The sequence below is a fragment of the Stegodyphus dumicola genome, chromosome 7, assembly GCF_044657685.1.
Source record: "Stegodyphus dumicola isolate Sdum_Otavi_A_Nest chromosome 7, ASM4465768v1".
Taxonomy (NCBI): Eukaryota; Metazoa; Arthropoda; class Arachnida; order Araneae; family Eresidae; genus Stegodyphus; species Stegodyphus dumicola.
Window position 1 is genome coordinate 40035958 of NC_140774.1, and position 14495 is coordinate 40050452.

A 14495-nucleotide genomic window follows, 5' to 3' on the forward strand; every position below is an offset into this window, starting at 1 on the left:
GCGCAATATTGAGAGCACAAATAGAAAGCTCAAAAATAAAATCATTTTACCTCGCCTTAGCATTGGTCACTTGGAAGTTACTCATGGAGCTCATATCCAAAATCTCAGTGAGAGTCTACTTGCACACATTGTAATATTAAGCCGTCCGGGTCTCTGGTTCCGCATACACCTGTCACCAGTCGGTGCGACAAGAAAAATCCCATGCCTTTTACAACAAAGTTTCCACCGAGCGCTTAATTTCAACACGATTCATAACCCGATTCGTTACAGGGAACGGTCCCTTTCCGAAATACTTCTGGAAAAAGGGGATTTGTTTCCTCTAATCTTTGTGTGCGCGGAGAGGCTGGATCTCCAGACCATTACAAAACATTGTGCCGCTAAACGCAGGTTGATATCTACGCATTTTCGTAAAATACCCAGATATCAACTCATTTTGTCTGAAGTAGTTTAATAAGCTATGACATAACTCTTGGGCGTATAATCGGAAAATAAATCAGGTTTAACTTAATTAAGTACTTTAAAGAGAGTAGTTGCTACGAGTTAATCTGAATCGATTTTAAAGTCGCTTTTACTATACATTTTAATGCAGTTTATGTAATGAGAATTTACTAGAATTTTATACTTATATTCATCTTTCCTGCTGCAATAATTTATTTCAAACTGCATTAACAAACTACTATCATTTTTATTGATCATACTATTATTCCTCATATTACTATTGTGATAATCCTATTATTATTATCATTCATTTATACTATTATTATTATATTCTTTTTATATATCAGATATTTCTCCCGCCTTTTTCGCATGCCTTTGTGGTGGGGTGGTCTGCACGCTGGGCGCGTATTCCAGAGGTCCGCGGTTCTGTTCCCGGCGAAGGAGTTGCTAATTTATCAATCTCTCTTGCCTGCTTTCAAAAATACTAAGTAGCTGAGTAACTGAAATAAGTGCTGACAGAAGGCTGATATTTTTAAAATTCAATTAGCAATTTAAATTAGTCATCAATATTATCACTTCGGAATTCTTATACATTAGTGCATGTCAATCTTGCACAGAAGTAAGGCTTCTGAAAAATTCATTGATCTTAATTATTTAGTTAAAACTTATCGGCAACACCGGGTGATAAAACGTAACTGTGATACGAAAGTGGTAAATACTAAATTCATTATAACACAAAATGGAATACCTTCCAGAGTCCGAATGGATTGGATCGTTGGATACAATTATACTTTGAAACCAAGTCAACTCCAGCCTACTGTCTGGCTCCATGAGCATTTTCATCGCATAAAATAGTAATATGAATATGAGACATTCTCCCTTCTAATGTTTTTCACTGAATTATCTTCTCCTTAAGCAGATGGTCACCGTGTGCTTAAGGAGAAGATATGATCACCGTGTCGCAATCGACTAAACAACTATTGTTATACAGCAACCACACTTGAGAAAAGGTCATACTTCTTATAATATAAATGCTCCATTTTCAACTCACTTGAAAGAAATGATAGAAAATTTATTTGGGATGAGTGTGTTTCAGCTGCCAAAAGAAGACTTATGTCAAAGATTTAAACACAAAACAGTTTTAGAGAAAAGTGCGGAGTAGCACTGTTTTAGTCTCTCCCATCGTAAAAGAAAGAAATTATATACTTCCTCGGAACCTATAATTAGTTAAATCTTTTCATAACTAACTAAACGATGCCTTGAAAACATGTACACCCGTTTGTGCTAATTCGGCGTATATCGCAAAAAATGCCAGTAGTTCTTAAGGTAGGGAAAATTTATAAAAAAGGCTAAAACTTCTTTTCCTACATTGATAACACGACGGTTTGCACAAATTCCCATTTTTTGTGCATTTCAGCTTCCGTTACTGTGGAAAATGTCTTTGAATTTCATAATAGAATAATAAATAAACTGTCTACATAACTTATTTTAAGAATCGATTTTTATGAATTGTCCTTTTTTTTATCTCAATATATCAGGAGGTACACTCCGCAGTTTCAGGCGTAAATAACTGCAGTTGTATCCCTTTTGATTTTTTCTGCGGAAGAGATTAGTTTTTCTGACTGGCTTCCAAAAGATATTTGGAGATATCACTCTACCATTTAAAGTTTATGTAAGGCGTGGTTGCGTTATCAGTTTCTATTAATAATTGATAAACTTCACATATAGGAAAAATTCATTAGAAAAAGGTGGAAAACAGGAGAATAAAGATGAAGAAAAAATGCAGAACGAGAGAGAAAAGGTCATTATAGATGGTACGAATGACCGGATTTTATTTTGAGATGAAAAAAAGCGAGGAAAAGGAATGGAAGGAGCAAGTTGATGACAAAAAGAAAATCTGGAATAAAAGGAGATAATATGGAATTTGCTTGATTAGCTTGGTTTCGTTTAGATATCATGAAATTGTTTTTGATGATTTCCTGAGAAAATAGAGGTAAATAGAGGTACAATGTTATAAAGGGAAATTAAATGTGAAGGAAATAACTGACTAACTTCAGTGTTTGGCGGATGTACAAATTATATCCCGCTGCCTTGTGTTGATATGAATGTAAGAACAGAATGCGTTTCATGGTGTAGCTTAGTATTGATTCCAACTTAGATGTCTCTGTACAATGGACTTTCACCCGAGTGGCATTACGATACGTTCTCTTCACGTGGCTAATTTCATACCATCTGTATGATTGTTAAACGTTGATGTGGGAAATAATTATCCCATTTACGCAAATTAAGTAGAAACTACCTTAAGTGTATTATGATTATTTTCATTTTGGCTTTGATGCTCGAAGAATTGGAAACTCGCCGCTGTATGTGATGTTTTATCGGATTATCTTTCCCTGACTACGACCCTTAATGTGTGAAGGAACAATTCTTTCTCCTGCAACTTAGCAGAGCACAACATTCCACTGAATTATCCGGTTTGACTTTGGCTTCTATGGTTCTGTGCTTGCCCAAATTGGAAATCTAGCAAAAATGACCCAACTTCTGTTTATTATTATTCCCACAGCCTACGTAAGTACATTTTGCTTTCATCTAGGGTACAGTATAATGTCTTGTGAAAGAAGATTTTGATTAGGTGCATTTTTTTAACTGTGCCTAGTAAGAATCGAATAGTAAATTCGCTATCAACATAATGATACTATCTATTGCTTAGGAGCTTAAAATTTTCTTAAGATATTTAATAGATATGTGCTTAATGCCACATTAAAATTTTTTTGTTAATATAAAGAGGATTAATTTAAGTTACTTGTAAATAGAATGAATAATCTAGAAGTCATTTTGAATGTATATTTGTGTCTCATTTTATATGTTAATGCTTAAGAATAAAATTTAAGTAGGTGCTTAAATTTTGGTTAATAATCATAACTGGCTTATGTTATTAGTAACTTAGAAAGCAATATTAATTATTCTTTCAAAACCAGTTGCCTGTTTTTATAAATACAGCAAAACCGGACATTAAGGGGGAGAATTTGTATTAATTTGAGAGCTAACTGAATTTGCATTAATTAGTTTAATTAATTATTACGTTCTTGAGTCTGATGTTAATCAACGTAAAGTTATCTTTTTTATACAGCATAACAGTAAATTATATTTTTTATCAAAATCTTATATTACATTTCTGATTAAATATTATGCTGTTTGGTTTGTTTCCAAAAAATAATTTATTTTATCTAAATATTTTGAAAGAATCAATGTTGGACATTCATTACCTACACTCTTTCACAATAATCCTGAAATTTACAATATTTTATTTATTTCTTTATAATCAAGATGCAAACTATTTTTCTACATTGTTTATGGAATATTTCATGTTTTCCAATATACATTTATCAGAGTATTTAAATAATATCCATCTGGATTTTTCAGAATTGTACCATTACGATATTAGAAAAAAAAATGTTACTACAAGAATATTTCAGTTTACCGCTATTTTTACATAACATGAAAGTATAATTATAAGAAATATGTAGAGATTTATATGAAAATGAAGAAGATTGTTTAGAAATACTTATAACAATTTCTATAAAGTATTAAAAATTGTATCTGCAAATTTAAACTTTCTGGCAACAGTGTATAATCTGAAATATGCAATATTGTTTGCTTTCTCGAAATTTTTTCCTGTTTAAAAAGTGTCACATGTAAACAAGCTATTTATCAAAACGTATATTTCTGCCCTTTTCGAATGGAAATATTCTTATTTTTCAATTCCAAACTTTTTTACAATCCACAACATTAAAATTTCTTGGTGCAAAATAAACAACATTAGTAGTCTTAAAGGAAAAAAAAACCTACAATCGTATTACTTTTACAAATGGAATAAAATGCCAAAGGAATATCAAAACAAAAATATAATATTGCTCGTAAAGTTTCTACGACTAAGAGAAACTCTACCTACGCAAAAATTAGTTGCTTTAAAATTGTCTTTAAATATAAATATAGCAAAGATAAATAAATATTTACAGCTTAAAAGAGATGTAAATAGATTTTTTCCTGAGGCATGTGGCTGAATGCAGGAACTTTTGCAGAACCTCGAACGATCATTGTTTAGCAGGTGAGAAATTTGAGTGCATAATGAGTTTTGAAAACGCATGGATTTAGCAAAATGCCTCTAACATGAAAATGTCTATTTATTATCGAAAATGAGGAGAAAATAATTCATAAATCTGGTTCTGATCATGAAACATTCCATTAAAGAATTTATCAATAATCCAAATTTCTTCTATAGTAGGGCATTAAAAATAAATTTTGTGGTAGAAATGCTAAAATCAACTCATCAGGGAATATCTGAAATTTTCAGATCACATCCAATTTTGTTTTTATCCTAACGATGGTGAAAGAGGAACGCTGCACCAATACAGAGCCAGTAGCTACACTTCCAACGTTACCCGATGAGTTTCTTGAAAAATTGAAGACTTCTGTAGGTATTTGGTATATACTATTTCAAAATATTCTTGTGAAATCCCTTGAAAACATGTATGAAGTTGTGTTTTTGGACTATTGAAAAGAGTTCTTTCTAAACGCAAGCCTATACGATTGATGAACTGTGGAAATTAGTTAATGAGAAGTGAAAAGCAATGCTGCTGATTATTTTACGATAAGCCATATTATCAAGGAAAACATGATGCTTACTTAAAATTAAAAAATACGAAATCGTACTGAATTTTAAAATAATAAGTATCTGCATTTTAAATAATCGTTAAATATCCTCAAAACTGTTCTAAAAATTTTCTAGAACTCTCTGTAATATTTTATTTGCATGTTCATAAGCATCTAATATTATAGAAACATGATAAACTCAATTACCAAACTCGTAATATCCCATAAAGAAAACGTAATCAATACTGAATTCAAGGAGATTTTATTTTGGTCTCAAGTCTGAAAATTTTTATGTTGACTGCTAGCGTATTTTTTCATTGTACAATAAAAGCTCAATAGCATTGAATTCCAATATTTATTATTTGCTTTTTTCTAAAGTAATCGACATTCGTCTTTCTTTCCACTTAGTTCACTCGCTTCCTAAAAGTTCGAAATGCAGTTATTTTCAATAAAAACATTTTTAAAACATAGTTAAAATGTTTTGTGGAAGCTAATAATTGATTTTGACTTTTTTGCTGTCAAACTGAGAATGGAACATAAATTTTGATATTTCTCAAACCAGGTATATGTAAACAGACTAGTTTCTTGACGGAACTTTGTATGATTTATTTGGCATTAGAATAAAATGTATTTCTGGCAGACAAACATCGGAAAAAAGATTTTACTCTGTTTGAACATGATAGCTAAAATAAACATAAATACTTGATAAACGAGTTAGTATAAATAATAAATAAGCTAACGTTTCTTGTTGATAAAAAGAAAAACGTGTAATAGTTAATAGTTTTCCAGCATATACAAACAGATTTTAAAACATTATTCATCTTAAATTTAGTAAAATTAATTCTGTTATATAACAGTAACATTTCTTTTCACACAATCAGCACGAAATACGAAAATTTGGCGAACTTTTGGCGACGAATAATTTGTAAACAAATCATCAAAAGCATGTCATAAAATACTGTCTAATCTGAAATTTCCACGACTATAAATTTAATGAATGTATAAACATTTAAAAAATGGCTTAAACAGTTATACTACAACAAAAAACAGCGATATATATATATATATATATATATACACAGCTTTTACTGTATTTCTTCATTTAAATCGGCTTCTATTTCCACAGTTCAGAATGTCACAGTTGCAGCTATCGCCATATTGAAAATTACCCATGATCCTTCAGAAGAAGAACTTTCGTCTGATTGATTGGTGTCTACGTGGAACATAGCTTCAAACGAAACATTTTCGGAAAAGTTTCAAAATGTTCCTCGTAGCCGAACACATTCCTTTCTCGGCTACATAGAACATCTCTCGGTAACCTCTCGTTTCAACCAGTGCTACTAGAATCTCTTTTCTCCGAAATATCCCTCCTGGCCGCGCGCATCGCTAGATATGATAGGGCTTTAAGGAACGTAACACTTAAGAAGTTTTATCTAAAGGAATCTGTTTCTCGTTATATGAAAGGAATTATAAAAGTATATTAGCAGACATCGCTTTCTTTTTCTCAATCCGCACGTGGAGATTACATTAAATCTAACGAGAAACTACGAGAAAGACGAAAAACATGTGTTCTCATTTCATAGCCTTATTCAATCGATTTTTGTTACTGTCGTCTGCCTTAGAGCTATGAAAAAATTATTTTTTGACATCGAGTAAATAACATTGTTAAAATTTGTAATTTCCGGTCTCCTTTATAAAATGTGTACTTCTTAATGATAAAGAACTGTACACCAACAAAAGTAGATATTGATTGAAGAAGGAAAGAAATCTTACATTCACTTACTATTCCTGTCTTCATTTATTATTGAACAACTGTACATTTCTTGTTCTCATAGATTGTTAAAAGACAAAATCATTTTCGCTGTAAGTCAAAAGGTGATTTATAGAAATAAATTATGTTTAAATTTCAGAAGCAAATCATTTTCAACGATGATTATTTTACAAGCACACTCGCTTTGATTTTTACCATTTATATGACACCAAACACATGTTATTATTTTCAAGTAGTTCACAAAGTGTACAAAACCCCTTTTTTTTTCAGTTTTGTTTTAAAATTAAAAAAACCTAACAATTGCAGTACTATCATCCCATTAAGAAAAATTTCCTTGTTAACTTCAAAATAAAACTTATAAAAGCTGTTACATATTTAGTAATTTATGCACTGCAAAACTACTAAGTTAATTTATTTCCGTAATATTTTCCTGTTTCACAGTCATCATTTTATGATGCAAATGATTATAAGATTGTTAATATTTTGTACTGATTAAAAATATATTTTCTGAATTGTACCTTTAAATAATAATATTAGAGTATAATATTTTGGATATGTCACTTTTACGCATTTTTTGTGATTTAAATTCAAAGACTATAATATGCTTAACAGCTATCGTGGTAACGTTTCTGTCAGTCTGCATAGAAGGAGATGTCTAGAAATTTATTACTATGCTGTACGTTTATATATGTTTAGCTAGGCTGAATACGCTGATAACAGTTTAAAATATTTCCACGAAGGCGTTAGAAATCATTTCTAGAAACTCTTCAGTTTTAACTTTATTACCATTAACTAGTTCCTTAAATGTCTTTCAAGTGACTTTCATCTCACAGTTCTTGTATTTCAATTCCCATCATCCATTTTATGTGATGTAAACAATTCATATATGAAAGTATATGATATATGTATATAGTTGATATATGGAATAATAAAATAGTGTAAAAAAGGATATGTATATAGTTGATACATGGAATAATAAAATGGTGTAGAAATGTATATGATATATATGTATATAGTTGATACATGAAATAACAAATGGTATAGAAAAGTATATTGTTAAGTTTTTTTTTTCTCCTGACACCAGTTGTTACGTTATTTTCTTCCTTCACGTTCGTACCGATTACCAGTTGTTACGTTATTTTCTTCTTTTACGGTTCGTAGATTTGGAGTGAATAACGACGACACTTGATGAAGTATCGATACACACTTTATTTAGCCAATATTAACCAAGACAGCTCCAAAGTCACGGTTTACAGTCGTCGAAGATTTACTATACACTCGCTGGAACAATCAGCGACACAGCTTTCAGGTTATCAATGTATAACGGTGGAAAGAGCTTCACTTCAAAGCACCAGAGTACAGCGCCCGACTCTGCTTGGTTGTTCTCGGAACTCCACGTACTCTCGAGATTCTCCATATTACGACTAGCGATGCACTCGACGACACATAGAGCACAGCTCCCGACTATTCGGTTCAGTCGTTCCCGAAGCTCAACAAATTCTCTCGACGATGCACTAACCGCAATACACTAAGAGACTCTTTCGATGCACTCGACGACCTACTTGGCACTCGCTCCTGGCTGTCAACTCCATAGACACGGACTAACTAACTCGAGACTAACTATCTCGCACTCACTCTCCGCGTACCAGCAGGGTTAATACAGCAGGGTCTTAGACAAAAAAAAAAAAAAAGGGCACCAAGAAAGAGTTATCCGAATGGGACGAAAATCGGTAGAAGTGATGTACATGTACAGAAAAACAAATGGTTAGAGTTTAAGAAAAATTAGATGATATATTGAAGTGACAGAGCTTCACAAAGTGAAAAAGTCAGTAACGCGTTTGTCCACCTCTGGCCCTTATGCAATAAGTTATTCGGCTTGGCATCGATTGATAGAGATTGCGGATGCCCTTCTGAGGGATATCGGGCCAAATTCTGTCCAGCTGGCGCGTTAGATCGTCAATATCCCGAGCTGGTTGGAGGCCCTGCCCACAATGCTCTAAACGTGCTCAATAGGAGGGAGATCAGGAGACCTTGATGGCCAAGGTAATGTTCGGTAGCAGTAGAAACATGTGCAGTGTGGGGGGCGGGCATTATCTTGCTGAAATGTAAGCCCAGGGTGGCGTGACATGAAGGGCAACACAACGCGCCTTAGATCTTCGTCAATGTATCGCTGTGCTGTAAGGTTGCGACGGATGACAACCAAAGGGGTCCTACTATGAAATGAAGTGGCCCCCCCAGACCATCACTCCTGGTTGTCGGCCTGTCTGTTGGAATCAGTCAGGTTGGTATCACACCGCTGTCCCGGGCGTCTCCACATTCGCCTTCGCTGGTCATCGGGGCTCAGTTCAAAACGGGACTCATCACTGAAGACTATTCTACTCCAGTCAGTGACATTCCAGTGCGAATGAGCCCGACACCACTGCAAACGGGCTAGGCGTTGTACAGAGGTCAACGGTAGTCGGCGCAAGGGGTGCCGTGACCTCAGCCCCCTTTCTGTGAGCCGTCTATGAATGGCCCTTGCGATCACTGAAGCACTAGTTGCACGTACAATCGATGATAATGATGCATCTGGGGCTGTGAGTGCCGCTCTGACGACTGCTCGGTCTTCACGTCTGTCGTTTCCTAAAGCTTCCTTCTTGACGTTGTGTGCGGCCATGGTTCACCCATTCCTGATAACATCGTCTAATAGTGGCATCGCTCCTGCTCAAATGTCGGGCTATTCGTCGATAAGACCAACCGGCTTCTTTGAGCCCAACTACACGACCTCTCTCAAATTCTGACATCTGCGCAGATCATTCGCGCACCTATATGTGAGGCATAGTTACTGTCCATTGAGTTCAATCGGGGATTGACGCAGGCGAACGCCTGGGAAGTACTGGTTAGGATCTGTAACTAGGCAGTCTCAACCACGGGGGCATAAAATCAAACTTCACAGAAGGCCTGAGAGCTCTCGAGACAGAGTAAGCCTCGGCGAAGACTGTATTGGTACTGCCTTGTCAGCCCTTGTTCTGTGGGGTCACAACATTGTGGATTGATCAATGGCACTTAATTCCGGTAGGCGCCTGTTAAGCCGCATTAGGACGGAAGCTGTCCCGTTCCATCAGCGTTGTCTACCAGAGTACACGGAATGAAATTTGTTAGGAATTCATGACCTGGAATCATAATTTCTCCTCTTAAATATCCTGCCTGTTGCGCAGATCAGATGCGCTGTAGCGACAACCGTTCATTCATTGGCAGCCAAAATGTAAAATTTTGCATTTTCCATCGAAACCTGTATGCATAGCAATTTGTGTCTTTGCTTTATATCTTCTCGATGCGTCCTTTTTTTTTTTTTTTTTTTTTTTTTGTCTAAGAGTGTAGTTTTTGTTTTGTGTTCGAGAACATTCTGGGCTAAACCGGTGTGAATTCGTTCCAGAAAGATTCTCCATCCGTCTAAGGCATGTCGCCAAATGGGCGATTTCTCGCTGAATGTGGCAACTTTGCCGTACCTTGCCATTTTATGGCAACCCTAAAACTGCTTTGCGGAGAAGCTATCTTACCTCGCCTGAACATTTCGTAACAATATGATATATGTATATATTTGATAAATGGAATAATAAAATGGCGAAGAAAAGTATATGATATATGGATATGTTAGGGTGAAACACCGAAATCTGGAGAATGTCAACATTCACATAGTCACTTGGTGTATGTCCGAGATATTTTCCAAATACTCTTATTTCTGACTTACACCGGTGAATGTCGACATTCACCATGTACTAATGGTGAATGTTGAACATATAAGAATATTATATTTCCTTCTCCGTAATTCATTCGTGAAAAAACGCACTTGAGACTTGAATAAGAACTTAAGAACTTAAAACACACAGTACATTCAAAATGAGAAAGGAAAATAATAGAAGTTATAAACTTACCAAATTATGTGATTCAAACCTTATTTATTGCAGCAACTTAAACTATTATGACACTTTGAATTGCACAAGAGGCCCTTGCTTTTACTACTGCATTTATTTGTGGAACACTTCCTTTTGGAATGGCAGCGTGTACATATACTCCTCTCTTTTCGACCTACACCAGAGCATATATGTGATTGTCGGCATACACCGGTGAGGGTCCGAATGTACAAGAATGTAAAGAAATATTCGATCTTTCACCGACATATTTGGTGAATGTTGACATTCTCCGGTGAAAGTCGACATTCTCCAATTTCTGTCTTTCACGGTAACATATATAGTTGATACATGGAATAATAAAATGGTGTAGAAACGTATATGATATATGTATATAGTTGATACATGGAATAATAAAATGGTGTAGAAACGTATATGATATATGTATATAGTTGATACATGGAATAATAAAATGGTGTAGAAACGTATATGATACATGTATATAGTTGATACATGGAATAATAAAATGGTGTAGAAACGTATATGATATATGTATATAGTTGATACATGGAATAATAAAATGGTGTAGAAACGTATATGATATATGTATATAGTTGATACATGGAATAATAAAATGGTGTAGAAACGTATATGATATATGTATATAGTTGATACATGGAATAATAAAATGGTGTAGAAACGTATATGATATATGTATATAGTTGATACATGGAATAACAAAACGGTGTAGAAACGTATATTACGGTGTTATCTAAAGAGTAATGCGGGGATTAATCTATGCCTGACATAACTCTGTACCGTATATAATTAGCCGTCTCAAGTTGGCCTTGAAATTTCAAAATTCTTCAAATTATGAACAAATAGTATTTTCTTAATTTTAATTTCAAAACGATCTTCTCACTTTGTAATTTGACTCTCTTTCTTCTAACAAACATCCAGCCCGAAATCGAATACATTAGGAATATGCAGACATTTTTGCGTGTAACGAATTGGATAGCTATTCTTCTATACGCAATTTTACATCCATAACGCTTTGAGGGGTAGTGTTCAGGTAAAGGTTTAAAGGTCGTCACTTTTTAGTTATTATTTATTTTTGCTTCTTATTAAGTTTCGTTATGTATATATTTATATATAAATTTCATTGGCATTTCGCTGAGGCTGTATTAGAATTTTTCCCTTATAACTGTTTGACCAAAATTTTAATCTGACAGTTCTGCTAAATATAACTTGATAGGTTAATTTTGAGATTATTAATATATTTTAATAGCAATACAGTAAAAGTTTGGTATTAAATTTTAAAATGTTTTTAAAGCATTTTCTAAAAGGTTTAAAGGACACAGATAAATTTTTAGATTATTTTTAATTGTTGATTCAATTAATAATTATTAATTCAGAATTTAATTCATGTGATTTTAAAAAGGAATATTTCTAATTTACCAAATTAAAGAGTTAAATGTACTGCCATTGTATAAATCTTCTAATTTACCAAATTAGAAGATTTATACAATGGCAGTACATTTAACTCTTTTCATAGTGAAGATCCTTCTATTATAACTGTTATGAAGATAGCAAGGAATTATCTCAGATGTTTTTTATTGGCGATTCATTTAATGAGAAAGTAATTGGAATTTAACTGGAGTAAATCAAATCTTTTAACAACCCATTAAGTATTTGATTTCGTAGAAAAATAATGTAGCGAACTCCTAGCTTCTTTTTTTCATCAGATTTGTTGTATCCATGTTATTCTTTAAAACGTTTTTTGCTTAAAAATATTTAATTAAAACACATTAGAATAACTTTATCAGACATCAATGAATACTTGTCTTGCTAAGATATTATAGGAATTCGGTAAGATAATTAATACGAGAAAGTTTTAATACAATACACTCTAAATTTGTTTTCTGGACTTTGAATATGTATAACGATGTTAAATTACATTTTATGTTACAACATTGTTATTATTCTCTTTCACGTTTTCTACTTAGGAATACAATTTTTATCCTAAAATGTATATCTATTTTGTGTTAATGTATAGATAAAAGCATAAATCAATTTAGAACTGTAATTGATAGAATTATGAACTTTGGAAAGGAACGACAAGTTTATCAGTTCTGTAAAAATCAATATATCCATTAGGCTTCAGTTACGACCAAAAAAAAGTACCTTCAAAGAGTTTTTATAGAGGTATGAAAAACATTTATCATCTACATATTCCACAAAATTAACGAAAATATCAGCCTAACATGAAGATCGTTTTGTAAGAATGTGCAAAAACATCCATTAAATATTCAAACTTTATCTTTATAACACTACTAAATATTAATAATAATATTTAGTAGTGTATAAAAAATATTAAGTTGAGGACGCAGTTAGTTCCGCTCAGTGACAGTAGTTAGTAGTTGTTGTCAACTGCATTATTATTACATAGTTTTTGCCCACCTTTGATATCTAGTTCCTTGTTGTATCTTTTCATATCTATTTAAATATAGAAGAACATTGAATTTGCTGGAAATATTCTGCAATAAAGCGAAATTCAAGAAAAAGCTGCTTAATGGTGTTAGCTCAAAAAATACTCAGTAGTTTTACTAAGATGTTACTAAAATCATACTCACTAGCTTTACTAAGATCATTAGTTTTTCATTGGAGCAGTAGACGTGAAAATTGTGCAATATCTTTGCCGGGATTCGAGCTCCGAATCTCTTGATTTCCAGCCGAACCCGCTTATTATTATGATGGCAAGCGTTAAGGGGAAGAAAATACCTTGCGCACGCTTCCTCTCAAAAGAGGGACTGGAGTGGAGGGATCCATCTGCAAAATCCTGGTGGTGACGAATTATCGTCTACCAGTTTTTAATTTGTGCCCCACTTGTATAGTCATTAAGTTTTTGATCAGATCAGGAGGCGTAAAAAATGTGCGTTGCCATCGCCGGGATTCAAATTCCCAACCTCCCTACTGCCAGCCAGACGTGCTTTCAATTACGTGTACAATGTTGTGTATAAGCAGTGTCCGGCAACAAAAACCGGTATGCTGAATTTAAAAGACAAAAGTTCGTTGTATCACGTTTAAAGCACGCTTTGCTTATGAATGGCGGTAATATCCTCAAAGAAGAAAGATTCTGCTTTTAAATGCTCCAGTAATCGTTGAAGTTATCCCTGCGTTTTTATTGTTATCATACGCGATAGGAAACCATTCAATATTTTTAACAATGTCTCTTTTGTACCTTTGTAGCAAGGTTCTTGAACTTAATTGCAAAGACATTAACTTTTCTGTCCCATCAGCATTTCAACGAAGAAAAACGGTTAAATATTCTTAATTCATTTTTCTTTCACATCAACTATGAGTTTCATTCGAGAGCAAATTATAAGTAGATTAGCTTCATCTGCCACCTAGACGGTATAGTGGTTAGTGGAACACACTGCGATACCGAAGGCCCCGAGTTTGAATCCCGGAGAAGGCTGAATGCTTGCAAATGTACAGTGTTTTTGCGGCATGAGGGCAATCTAAATGTATAGAGAGCCGAGAGTCTTCTCATGTGGTTTGGTGGAAGGGAAGAGGGGTGGGAGAACCTCGGATCCCCCTGGGGTCAGACAAACTGATTTACATTACGTCTATGGAACCTTTCCTTCTTTACATAGACTTTCTTTACTGGGGTTGCTCTTCCTCAAAATTAGAGCGGAAGTAGTAGAAGTCCAGCTTCCTTGAGGCTGTGGCCATCGAGTCTT

The 14495-nt window shown here is 33.8% G+C and overlaps 1 long non-coding RNA gene across 8 annotated transcripts in view; it reads left to right on the forward strand.

Annotated features, from left to right (window-relative positions):
- LOC146996158 (uncharacterized) overlaps positions 1 to 14495 on the forward strand; it is a 118804-nt gene that overhangs the window by 77804 nt on the left and 26505 nt on the right. For 2 of the 8 annotated variants that reach the window (XR_015041971.1, XR_015041970.1), the window contains exon 2: positions 4793 to 4916. The exons of 2 other annotated variants lie outside the window; for them this stretch is intronic. This is a non-coding gene — a long non-coding RNA (uncharacterized LOC146996158). Of the gene's footprint in view, positions 1 to 2118; positions 3007 to 4792; positions 4917 to 14495 lie in introns of those variants that run through there. 4 more of the 8 variants (XR_015041973.1, XR_015041972.1, XR_015041974.1 and 1 more) reach the window with 3 other exon arrangements.